The sequence below is a fragment of the Euprymna scolopes genome, chromosome 42 (genome assembly GCF_053919585.1).
Source record: "Euprymna scolopes isolate OS-2025 chromosome 42, ASM5391958v1, whole genome shotgun sequence".
Classification (NCBI taxonomy): Eukaryota; Metazoa; Mollusca; class Cephalopoda; order Sepiida; family Sepiolidae; genus Euprymna; species Euprymna scolopes.
The window spans coordinates 28,973,582-28,986,020 of NC_136523.1; positions in this window are offsets into that span (position 1 = coordinate 28,973,582).

A 12,439-nucleotide genomic window follows, 5' to 3' on the forward strand; every position below is an offset into this window, starting at 1 on the left:
CGGGGGTAGCGTGCTCTTGTTCCGTCAGCCATGACTGGATAGAGATCCTAAGTAATTCGCAAATGTATATTTCGGTCGCCCACACTGAGGATTGAACCTTAAGGAGAATATTACTTTTACAAGTGATTTTTCCCAGTACTTTAATCGCTGCGCCACGGGACCTTGCAGACAAGAAACGTCATAATACACATATATATATTCAAATAACATTATAAATAACACCGTAAGAGTGGAGAAATACCGTAACCAGGGGATCGAAAAACATCGTATTCCACATCGTAACCTGAAAAAACCGTACCTGCGCACCACCGTATCCGGGAGTTCTACTTTGTACATGGATATGCTAAAGAGTGTGGTGATCCCCTGGTGGAATCAGCTGGCCACTGGCAGACCCTGGGTGTGGCAGCGGGTTTCCGCGTCACCCACAAGTCCAAATAGACCCAGGTTTGGCTTCAGGAGTGCTACGACTTTGTACCTTTTTCTCGCTGAGCCCCCTCCTCTTCCGACCTGAACCCGCTGGACTACTTCAGTTGGTCATACGTCGAAAACATTACCAATATGACCTCCCAAAACTTCAGTTGGTCATACGTCGAAAACATTACCAATATGACCTCCCAAAATACCAAAGTCAGCCTTATCACCGCTATACGCCGAGTATTCGCCGAATTTTCGCCAGTGCTTGTGGAAAAGGCGTGCTCCCAGTTCCGGACCCGTATCGAGTAGGTGATTGAGGCTGAAGGCGACTACATTGAATAGATGTCAGCTCTACTACATAATCAAGTTACTTGAATTGATGTTTTCAATAAAAGTTTTAAAATAAAGATGTAGTTCTATTTTCTTTATGGCGACAACTTTTATTCCACGCTGTATATACCAATCGTAATGGATTATAATTATTTTCATAATCCAAAGTTTTTATATTTAAAAACAAATTTTTATATAAAGCTTGAAAAAGTACCAGTATTATATGGCGGGTAAATCGAACAGATATGTGATATAACGAGGTACACAGCGACGATAATTTGAAAATTTACGGAAAAAAACAACAAAAAACAAAAAACAAACCTATAATCAAATATTTATAAATATTAAAAGAATCCAAATCGAAATCGTGAATCGAATCGGAATCGGAAATTTTGAATGGAATCGGTAATTGGATCAGAATCGGGAAAAATTTTGGCACCGTCTCACCACTAATATATATATATATATATATATATATATATATATATATATATATATATATATATATATTTGAAATTGATATATTTAGGCAGCATTTTTTCATTCAAGCAAATATTATTAAATGCAACCGAGATACTTTGCTTTATGATTCTTTTTTTTTTTTTTTAATTTTCGATTTTCCGTATAATCTTTTTTGTATCAGAATAAAAAAAATATTAATAAAAGTTCCATAGTTGTTGCTGTCACGAGCGCTTTCGATTCGTCCACGAATCATCTTCAGGTGTTGAAGTAAAAGTTCGAAGGAGCGAAAATGAGAATTAAAAGTGAAAACTAAAATATACAGTAAACGGCGATAAGTTAAAATATATAGAGTCGATGAAAAGTCGATTAAAAATATAGGTCGGATTAAAATTCAAGTATAGAAATCAGCAAGTTCGTGGACAGAGTATTTTTACGTTTACGAAAATATCCACATATTTAACATGTGTTTTTACGGAAATCGGGGAAAGTAACAATCTTATAGTTAAATAATAAGAGATTTATAAAGAATCGGATTCGGAATCGGGAATTTGGCACGGAATCTGGAATTTAGCACGGAATCGATAATTGTATCGGAATCAGGAAAAATATTGGAATCGTCCCATCACTAATATATATATATATATATATATATATATATATATATATATATATATATATATATATATATATATATATATATATACTCCTGATGACGCGTACAGATCGAAAACACTCACAGAAAAATGGTTGACATAAAATCACTCGTTTACATATGACGTAATATACTAATTGAAACGAAAAGGAATGAGGAAACATACAAATTAAGAAAAAGAAAACCCTGTTTTATTTAACCAAACTTGCCTCGACAACGACTTGCTAACTAAATATTTATTTACATATACATTTATTAAAATATTTAATTACATATTTATTTATTAACATATTTATTTACATATTTATTTATTAAAATATTTATTTATATATTTATTTATTAAAATATTTATTTATATATTTATTTATTAAAATATTTATTTACATATTTATTTATTAAAATATTTATTTATATATTTATTTATTAAAATATTTATTTATATATTTATTTATTAAAATATTTATTTATATATTTATTTATTGAAATATTTATTTATATATTTATTTATTAAAATATTTTTTTACATATTACTTTATCAAACTATTTATTTACATATTTATTTATTAAAATATTTATTTATATATTTATTTATTAAAATATTTATTTATATATTTATTTATTAAAATATTTATATATTTATTTATGAAAATATTAATATATATTTTTTTTTATTAAAATATTTATTCATCTATTTGAATAAAATTGATTAAATTAACAGAAGCCTCTGTTCAATTATACCATTTATTTTTTTTCAATTTTTCTCCTTTGTGTGTGTGTGTGTGTGTGTGTGTGTGTGTGTGTGTGTGTGTGTGTGTGTGTGTGTGTGTGTGCAAAAATTAAAAATATGCATGGAAGTTCCATAGATGTTATGAACGTTTTCAATTCTATGTTGAATCATCTTCGGGTAAATAATATCCCCATAGTTTCCAGGACTTACTCCTATAAAGGATTAAATAAAACCATCCGACATCTTTGGGGGTTCTACAAATGTTTTGATACTCAAGAGATGGGAACCGTTGGATAATTGAATTTACTAATCTCTTTAATAATCCTTGTGAAATTTCTTTGAAATTGTGTAAACAGAAGTTTTGTCACCGACGCCCCCCCCAAAAAAAAAAAAAATAATAATAAAAAGATTGAAATCAGTGTCAGCAAATTAATGACATGTCAACACGAATTTCCTTTCCTTTTTTTCCCCTCCTTATTGTCCCCGTTCGCACTTGTTGAGGTGACATCTGTTTATGTAAACAGACGCTCTTCTTGAAATCAGATCTGGCATTTCCAGATGCGTCTGCTTGATTTGTGCGCTTAACGATTTAAATGAGATGAAGCGTGACAAATAAACGCAAATGATAATTTAAATTTTAGCATAACAGACAAACGAAAATGTTATTTCAAATTTTAACATAACAGACAAAAAATAGGCTATTTTAAAGTTTAGTGTCACAGACAAACGAAAATGTTATTTCAAATTTCAACGTAACAAACAATGAAGGCTATTTTAAAGTTTAGTGTGACAGACAAACGAAAATGATATTTCAAATTTTAACAGAACAGACAAAAAAGTTATTTTAAATTTTAGTGTTACAGACAAACGAAAATGATATTTCAAATTACAAACAAAAAAGGTTATTTTAAGTTTAGTATGACCGACAAACGAAAATGTTATTTCAAATTTTAACGTAACAAACAAAAAAGGCTATTTGAAAGTTTAGTGTGACAGACAAACGAAAATGATATTTTAAATTTTAACATAACAGACAAAAAAGAAAAGGCTATTATAAAATTTAGTGTGACAGATAAATGAAAATGATATTTTAAATTTTAGCGTTACAAAGAAACATAAAATTACACTAACATAACATTAAAATTACATTAAAATACTATTTAATATACAAATGTGACAAATTCTATTTCGAACTGAAGCGTGACAAATTAATACCAATGCTATTTCACAGAGGAGCGTGACAGACCAACGGACATAGCGACATTGTAAGAATAACATCTATATATTAATACTGTAGTAACCTTAACGTACTTACGTACGTACGTGTGTCACGCTTTCCACATTATATATTATTCAATTGAGATATCCTATTATTTAAAAAAGTCGGTAGAAGGTTATAACATACTCTGGCCATTAAATTAGTATATAGATAAGTTAATTTAATTTTCGTAGTATATTATCACCTTCTATCTCGCTTTTTAAATAATAGAATCTGCCGATCACCAAAGACACAATGTAAAAAAGTTGTAATAAAAAATAAATGATGTCGCTTTTGGATCGTACGTGAAACTAAAATATACCTTCTTAGTCTTCTGGCTAGGATCGAAGGGTAGTATCTGTTCTGTATAAAGATGGTTTAATGAGAATTCTATAATCCAATATAATCTATTATGCTTTTTCTGCTGGTCATGTTTTTTTCCTAACATGCGTGTCACAAAACACCCCCTTCTCTCTATGTTATGAATGGCGGAGGCAACTGACATTTATTAAGTAATACATTGGGAATGATCTTAATATCCAGAAAACTACTTGTCTGTGCAAAATTTAAATGTAATATTCGTTTTTAGCATACTCGAAAACCGACAAAGTCGTCATTTTAAAGGCGTTAAGATTGGAAAGAAAGTAAAAATTTACCCTCGAATCATCCAAATTATCAATTCTCGTCTCAAAATTACCAAAATTCTAGCACGCGCGTACGCGCGCACGCGCACGCACACACACACAAATAAATAAATAAATAAATAAATAAACAACGTACGTACCGACGGAGCCTCTCTTGAATATTCTAGGACGCATCTTGTATTTCTTTTTATCTCACTTTGAAACACTTCAGCTATTGGACAGATTAATTTCTTTTCCTTTTTTTACGCGTCAAGTGCGTAAATACAATTACACGCCAACCAATATTTATTTATTCAGGCAAACGAAAAAAGCTACTTACCTGGTTGCTTTTTACTCTGGCTTATTTATTTGATTTTTTGTTAACAAGAACACCCGTCTGAATTCCCCAGACGGTGCACATCAGGCGAGCTGCAACAAACTAACTCTTCCTCAAAGCGAGGAGATAACGCTTTGGAGTGTGCACATCTTAGTATCGAGTCTACTCACAAGCACTATCAATAATTTCTCTTTTTGACCTCGAAGTAGTATTTTTTGTTCCTTTACATCAAGTGGTACGGCAAAATCACGTTGACGCACCGGTTCTTGCCAGATCGCCGAAGTTAAGCAACGTTGAGCCTGGCCAGTACCAGATGGGTAACCATTTGGGAAGGCGAGGTACTGTATGTACCACGAGGTAAAATATCAGGTTGAGAAACTGGCGCGGTCTATCCTTTTTTCGAGGGTAGATGGGACTCTTTTAAGCCGTGGTAGGCAACCCATCTAGTGATGGCGTCACGATAAAAAATACCCTTGATAGCCTTGGCGAAGCATCAAGTATTCAGCTAACGACAAGATTTTAATTACGCTACAACTCGTGTTCAATCTCGGCTACAGCCGCGCTGGCTAGGATTGGACATCAAGTGGTTTCATGCTTTGTCTAAATCAATTTCCATATAAAAATAGTGTCAAATATGTAGTAAGATGGAGTACAGTTGTCATATCTTCGTACACAGATCACACTTTTCTTACCTAATGCATAGATCACACTTTTCTTGCCTTGATGATGCATAAAACCAATTTCAAAGTCTATTCGTCAATGTCTTTATGTCTTCCGTATAGCCCTTTCTCACAGAAGAGACGTTCCTAGTCTTTTTCTACTTCATCGTTATTTTTCCAAGATTCAACCTTACCCTAATCGGGCAGCTAAGTGGGTCCTTGACCATGTCAAAGGGTCTCTCATAGACTGGCGGAGGGAAGTAGGCGTCTTACTTTTCCTTTGATAGTAGTGCTGTCCCGCTACCCTAAGTATACTATATATATATATATATATATATATATATATATATACTTTTAATATATACTAGCAGTTCCGCCTGGCTTTGCTCGGGCCTTATGTACTGTTCATAACTTTATGTTGTGACGTAATCCATGACTTGGATTACGTAATTAATTAAAAATCGAAATATTTAATTTCGGGCAAACGAGAAATGTATCGTTTTTTTGTTATTTTATTATTTTACCAATGGCAAATGAGCGTAGTTTCAAGAGAGAGAGAGAGAGAGAGAGAGAGAGAGAGAGAAAGAGAGAGAGAGAGAGAGAGAGAGAGAGTATAGGAAAAAGATGGAGAGGCTAAACCTAAAAAGGGAGAGAAAGAGACAGTGGGAGAAGGAGAGAGAAACCCATCGACCCGTGTGGGTTGGGTTGCTAGGCAACGAAGAATAAAGGAAAGAAAGGAACTAAGAAAGATGCTGAGAAGAGAGAGAGAGAGAGAGAGAGAGAGAGAGAGAGAGAGAGAGAGAGAGAGAGAAAGAAGAAGAGGCCTTTTTGGTACAACAGTCGCCGCTGGCCGTGCTGCCAGACGGATGTGCGAAAGTCCCACTCCAGCGACAGAGGCAGCGATGCCGTCGAGATAGGAGGTATCGACCCCCTCCATCAACAGCGAAAAGGAGATAACGCCTGGGAGAAATCCTATACCAACAGCAGAAGGAGATAACGCCTGGGAGAAATTCCATACCAACAGCAAAAGGAGATAACGGCTGGGAGAAACTCCATACCAACGGCGAAAGGATGCGACGTTGACGGCGATAAACGGCGAACTTTACACACGTGCGTTTTAATCCGGAGGGACGGATATTAAAGACATTTTGACAAACCGCTTGGAACAAAAAGAAAGAAAAGATAAAAAACTCAGTAAGTCATCTCCGTGAATATTTCCCTCCCTCGTATATTAAGACATTGAATTCATTTTGCCATCATTTGTTTGCACTAAAGATACACTTTTTGTTTTGATATATTTCTCGTTGGCATCTTCGAATAGTAGATAAAGATACCCCCTTCCACACCCTTGTAATCTGTTTCTTTTATTTATTTTTTTACTTAACCTCATTACTCCTACCCTATCGTAGTTTAGTGTTTGATAATAAAATTTTATTCCAAAAATATTACCATTGAGTGTCGTGTTTTCCGTTATTTTCATACGCTGTTCGTCGTCTATTGTATATTTCTGGTTTTGAAAGAATCTCCCCATATTTTTATTTCAGCGAGGTGTATCGAACCCAAGGCCTACGTGTTTTAATGTACATTGTATTTCATGGATGCCTTATTATTATTATTTTTTTTTGTTACGAACTCACGAAGTTGTTGTTATTATTGTCTATTTGCATTAATGATAATGGAATTCGTAATAATGTACATATGTATATATTAAAAAGTCTGCATATGTACGGTAATGCCTTTCTATATAATAGACTTCCTTAACTACCATAGAGAAAAGCTATTGGAGATAGCAGAGGTCAATTTTTTTTATTAATTGGACCCTAATTTTGACCCCTTAACATTAATTGTTTGGAGCTCAAATCAAATTAAAATGTTTGACCATGTCCAAGTAACCCACACCTAAAAGTTCAAAGGTCAACTCTTTCAACTCTTTCCTCTTGGCAGCGAATATTTTATCCCAAAACTGGTTAAAAAGCTTGCTGCATATCTGAATACCCTTTATGTAAAATTTCAAATGTTTAGACTCAAAATTGGCTTAATAGTTTTCTAGATATCGCAAAGGTCAAATCTTTTGAAGTTTGGTTTCTTGGAAGCCAACTTTTCGGCCAAAAACCGATTAAAAAGCTTGCCTGAATACACTTTATGTAAAATTTCAAATGTGTAGACCAAAAATTGGCCGAGTAATTTCGTATAGACCGCAGAGGTCAACTATATCTAAAATTTTAAGTGTTTATACCCAAAATTGCCGGAGGAGTTTGGTAGAGTTCTTAAAGGTCAAATCATTGGACGTTGACCCCTTAACAGCCAGATTTCTGTCCGAAAACCGATTAAAAAGATTTTCTCAAATTTCAATACTCCTTATGTCAAATCTCGAGTCTGTAGACTGAAAATTAACAGAGTTATTTGGTAGGGAAATGTACACAGACAGACAGACAGACAGACACACACACACACACACACACATACACACACACACACACACACACACACACACACACACACACACACACACACAGACACTAGCATTTTAGCGCGGCATTGCCCGGGTGTTTGGAGGTGTGTGTGTTGAGCAAAAAAAAAAAAAGTGGTAGTAGGAAGCAGGCTGCCACCCGGAGGAGGAAAAGAACGGGGGGGGGACGTGACGTCTTTGCTGTTACGACCACCGCCAAACCGGACGTGACGTAGGTTTAAAATAAGGTTAGATAATCGAAAAGAGGGGATGTCTTTCGAAAATATCGGTGAAAAAAGCAACCCCTCCCTGCAAAAATGTGCCCAGTGAAGAAATTAATTTCTTTAGCCAATTTTTCGGTATTTGTCGTCTGAAAGGACGAGCTCCAAAACGATATTGATCTTGTGAAAAGCCGTCGCCTCTGTCGAAAGTTTTAGGCAGACATGCAAACATACATACATACATTTATATATTGATAGCTCAAATTTTCGACCCAAACCGATTAAAAAGCTTGCCCTATCTCTGAATACCTTTTATATAAAATTTCAAATGTTTAGACCAGAAATTGTCTGAGTAATTTGGTAGAGACCGCAGAGGTCAAATTTGTTAAAACTTTGACCCCTATTGTAACCCCTTAACATTTATTGTTTTTGGGCTCAAATCGAGTTATTAAGTTAGATCCATATCCAAGGAACCTATATCTAAAATTTCAATTGTTTGGACCCAAAATTGTCTGAGGAGTTTGGTAGAGTTCTCAAAGGTCAAAGCGTTGAGCTTTGATCCCTTAACAGACAAATTTCTGGCCGAAAACCGATTACAAAGCTTTTCCCAAATCTCAGTACCCTGTATATCAAATTTCGAGTATGTAGACTGAAATTTGACAGTTATTGCATAGGGAAATGTACACAGATAGACAGACACAGAGACAGACAGATACTTTCACTTTTATAGATATACTAGCATGGGTGTCCGACGTTGCCCAGGTGTTTGGAGGTGTATGCTGAGCAAAAAAAAAAAAGTCAATTTGTAAACTTTGACCCCTATTATTACCCCTTAACATTTATTGTTTTGGACTCAAATCAAGTTATTAAGTTAGATCCATGCCCAAGGAACATATATATAAAATTTCAAGTGTTTAGACCCAAAATTGACGGAGGAGTTTTGTGGAGTTCTCAAAGGTCAAATCGTTGAACTTTGACTCCTTAACAGCCAAATTTCTGGCCGAAAACCGATTACATAGATTTTCCCAAATCTCAGTACCTTGTATATCAAATTTCGAGCCTGTAGACTAAAAATTGACAGAGTTATTGTGTAGGGAAATGTACACAGACACACAGACAGCCACACAGACACGTTCGCTTTTATAGATATATAGATAAATATAGATATATACAATGAAGATGCTTTTTTTTTAATTCCCAGATCTATTTAAACTGAATAAAAATGGATTAAATCTTAAGAGCATATATATCATTTATAAACAATTCAAACGTCACAAGCATATTTAAATCACATTCATATAATTTTATTTAATGTATGATGCGTCTTACACGTGTTTCATCGAATGGTGTACCAAACAACTCACCAGAAACACATAAATTTATAAGACAATTCTTTTTTAGTTTTAGAAGAGAACCAAAGGTGGCAAAAGGAACGGAATTCTTTTAAAGTTATAATAATAATAATAATAATAATAATAATAATAATAATAATAATAAAAACATACTCATTTTAAGTTGTTTATAGATCGTTCCAGGGGGAAATATATGTGTACGTAATATGTGTATGTAATGCCGTTCTAAAGTTAGATAAAATAGTGGCCAATAGGCTAGATATAATAAATGCGCACACTCCATGTGCTGTTGCAAACTTAGTGTAGTTTGTTCCAGAGGGGAAAAACTGCGCCTCTTTTATTATATATAGGGATAAACATCGATAGAACATAAATTCTATAATAATATATACGAAATCTACAAGAATTAAAATGTATTTAATCGTACTTTACGACCGGGCCCGGAGAGGGTAACTTACGATTATACAGTTTAAGTTTTAATGGTTCGATATTATTATTATTGCATAATACGTCTTGCACGTGTTTCGCTAAATAGTAGAAGACCATTTACAACTCCTCAGAGACCAATGTATCTTCTTCAAAAATATTAAAAAGTCACTCTACATGGAATGAAAAAGAATTTTGACGAGCAAAATATAAATTAAATGGAGGTATATAAAGTCTGCAAAACAGAAATAAAAAGATACTTATTGTAGTTTAATGACACCCCCAATAATAAAATTCATCTCCATATATATATATATATATATATATATATATATATATATATATATATATATATATATATATATATATATATAATGCAATTCTTGGTTCGTTAAAAATCGATAAAACCATATTTCTACATTACCAATTTATTTGCAATTTTCAGACACCCTATCTTTAGAGTCGAGGGATGTTTCTATGTTAGTAAAATAAATTAACATCGCCAATTATAAAACTATTAAATAAAATAAAAATATCTTTCGTAAGCCGATAATGCGGACCTGTTTTGTTGATAGAACTGAACTTCCGTTTCAGTTTATTTTATACACCACGATTTGACGAGACGAATTAGAAGGTTTCATTTTCTGTTTACTCGATAAGTAAAAAAAACAAAAACATAATTCCTTTGTTTATCTTCCAAATTTTTTAATTTAAAATTTTTTTCTTTATTATATCAGACAAAAAAAAATGTTGCTGGCTTGCGTTTAGAGTTGAAGCATAAAAGTCGAAGTTGCTTTTTTTTGTTTTTGTTTTTTGTTTTCTTAAACAGTTGTTTCGATATAAGAAAATAATAACTTTTTTATTATTAAAACTATAAATTGTTAGGTGAAAGTACAGGTTTTTTCGAAGAAAATTTACGGGTTGGTAACGTGCTTAAATAATATTTGGTGCTAATGCGCTAATTTGGTGATCCGCGCTAATTTTTAAATCATATTCCCACGTTTAATTAAAGTTTTATTATAGTTTTTTTTATTCAATTGTAAGGTTAAAGTACAGATTAGGTACAAAACACCCTCCCCATGTTAAGAATGGCTTTTAAAATAATAACGTTATTATTTCAGCACAAATCACTCTCTGCATGAATACCGATCAATGTTTTGTTTTTTGCTTTTTTTTTAAAGAAAACCTTTTTTAACAAAATTGAAAGTACACTTTTTTTCTTTTTTTTACAGAAGTTGTTTTTATCTAAGAAAATATGAATGCTTTTTAAAGAAATTGGGTATTCATGCACTTATTGATCCGTGCTTATATAATAACGTTATTATTTAAAAAGTCATTCTTAACATGGGGAGGGGACGGTGTTTTGTATCTATTCTTTACTTTAACCTTACAATTGAATAAAAAAACGGTAAATTTTTAGATTAGGTCCACCTCCACAATTTTTTTTCAATGACGACTTTTAGAGGTTTTCAACTATGCTAAATACGGAAATCGCATTGAAATTTGGTAGAAATAAGTAGTTATCGAGATATAAAAAGTTGTATAATGCATTGTAATCTCTGGCGGCCATCTTTCTTACGTGAGTGCGCGTGCAGCATAAACAAATCTACGCGCGTAACAAAGATGGTCGCCAATGAATACAATGCATAAAACAACTATTTATATCTCGATAACTACTTATTTCAATGCTATTTCCGTATTCAGCATAGTCGAAAACCTATTAAAGTCGTCATTTAAAAGAAAATTGTGGAGGTGGATCTAATCTAAAAAGTACCAAAAAACATAAAACTCTAATTAAACTTAGAAATACGATATAAAAATAGCACGGATCAGTAAGTGCATTAGCACCCATTAATCAACTAACGTGACCTTATTGCTAAATAAGCTCTGGCTAAAATGTTGAACACGTTGATCTTTTAAAAACATTTTTTTCAAGTTAAATTAAACTTTCACAATATTTTTTTATTTTTTATAATTCACGATATCTTTTTTTTAATAATAAATTGTTAGTTGAAAGCACAGAATAGTTACAAAACACCATCCCCTCTCTATGGTAAGAATGGCTGAAAAAAAAAAAATTAGGTACTCATGCAGAGAGTGATCCGTGCTGAAATAATAACGTTATTATTTAAAAAAAAACATTCTTAACATGGGGAGGGGAGTGTGTTTTGTACCTCTTCTGTACTTTAACCTTACAATTAAAAAAAAAATACCATGAAACGTTAATTAAACTTGGAAATGCGATTTAAAAAATAGCGCGGATCAGTATGTGCATTAGCACCAGAAATGGTTAGGTGAAATATAGAAAAGTTTCTACCAAGAAAATTGTTATTTTTTTTAGCCATTCTTACCAAGGGATGGTGTTTTGTCACTATTCTGGGCTTTCAACTAACAATTTATTAAAAAAAACAAAACGTAAATTTTCACATCAGGTCCACCTCAACAATTTTAACATGGGTAAGTTGGGGGTGTTTATTCCGAAAGCCGTTCTTAACATGTGGTATTTTTTCTAAAAGCCGTTTTAACAGA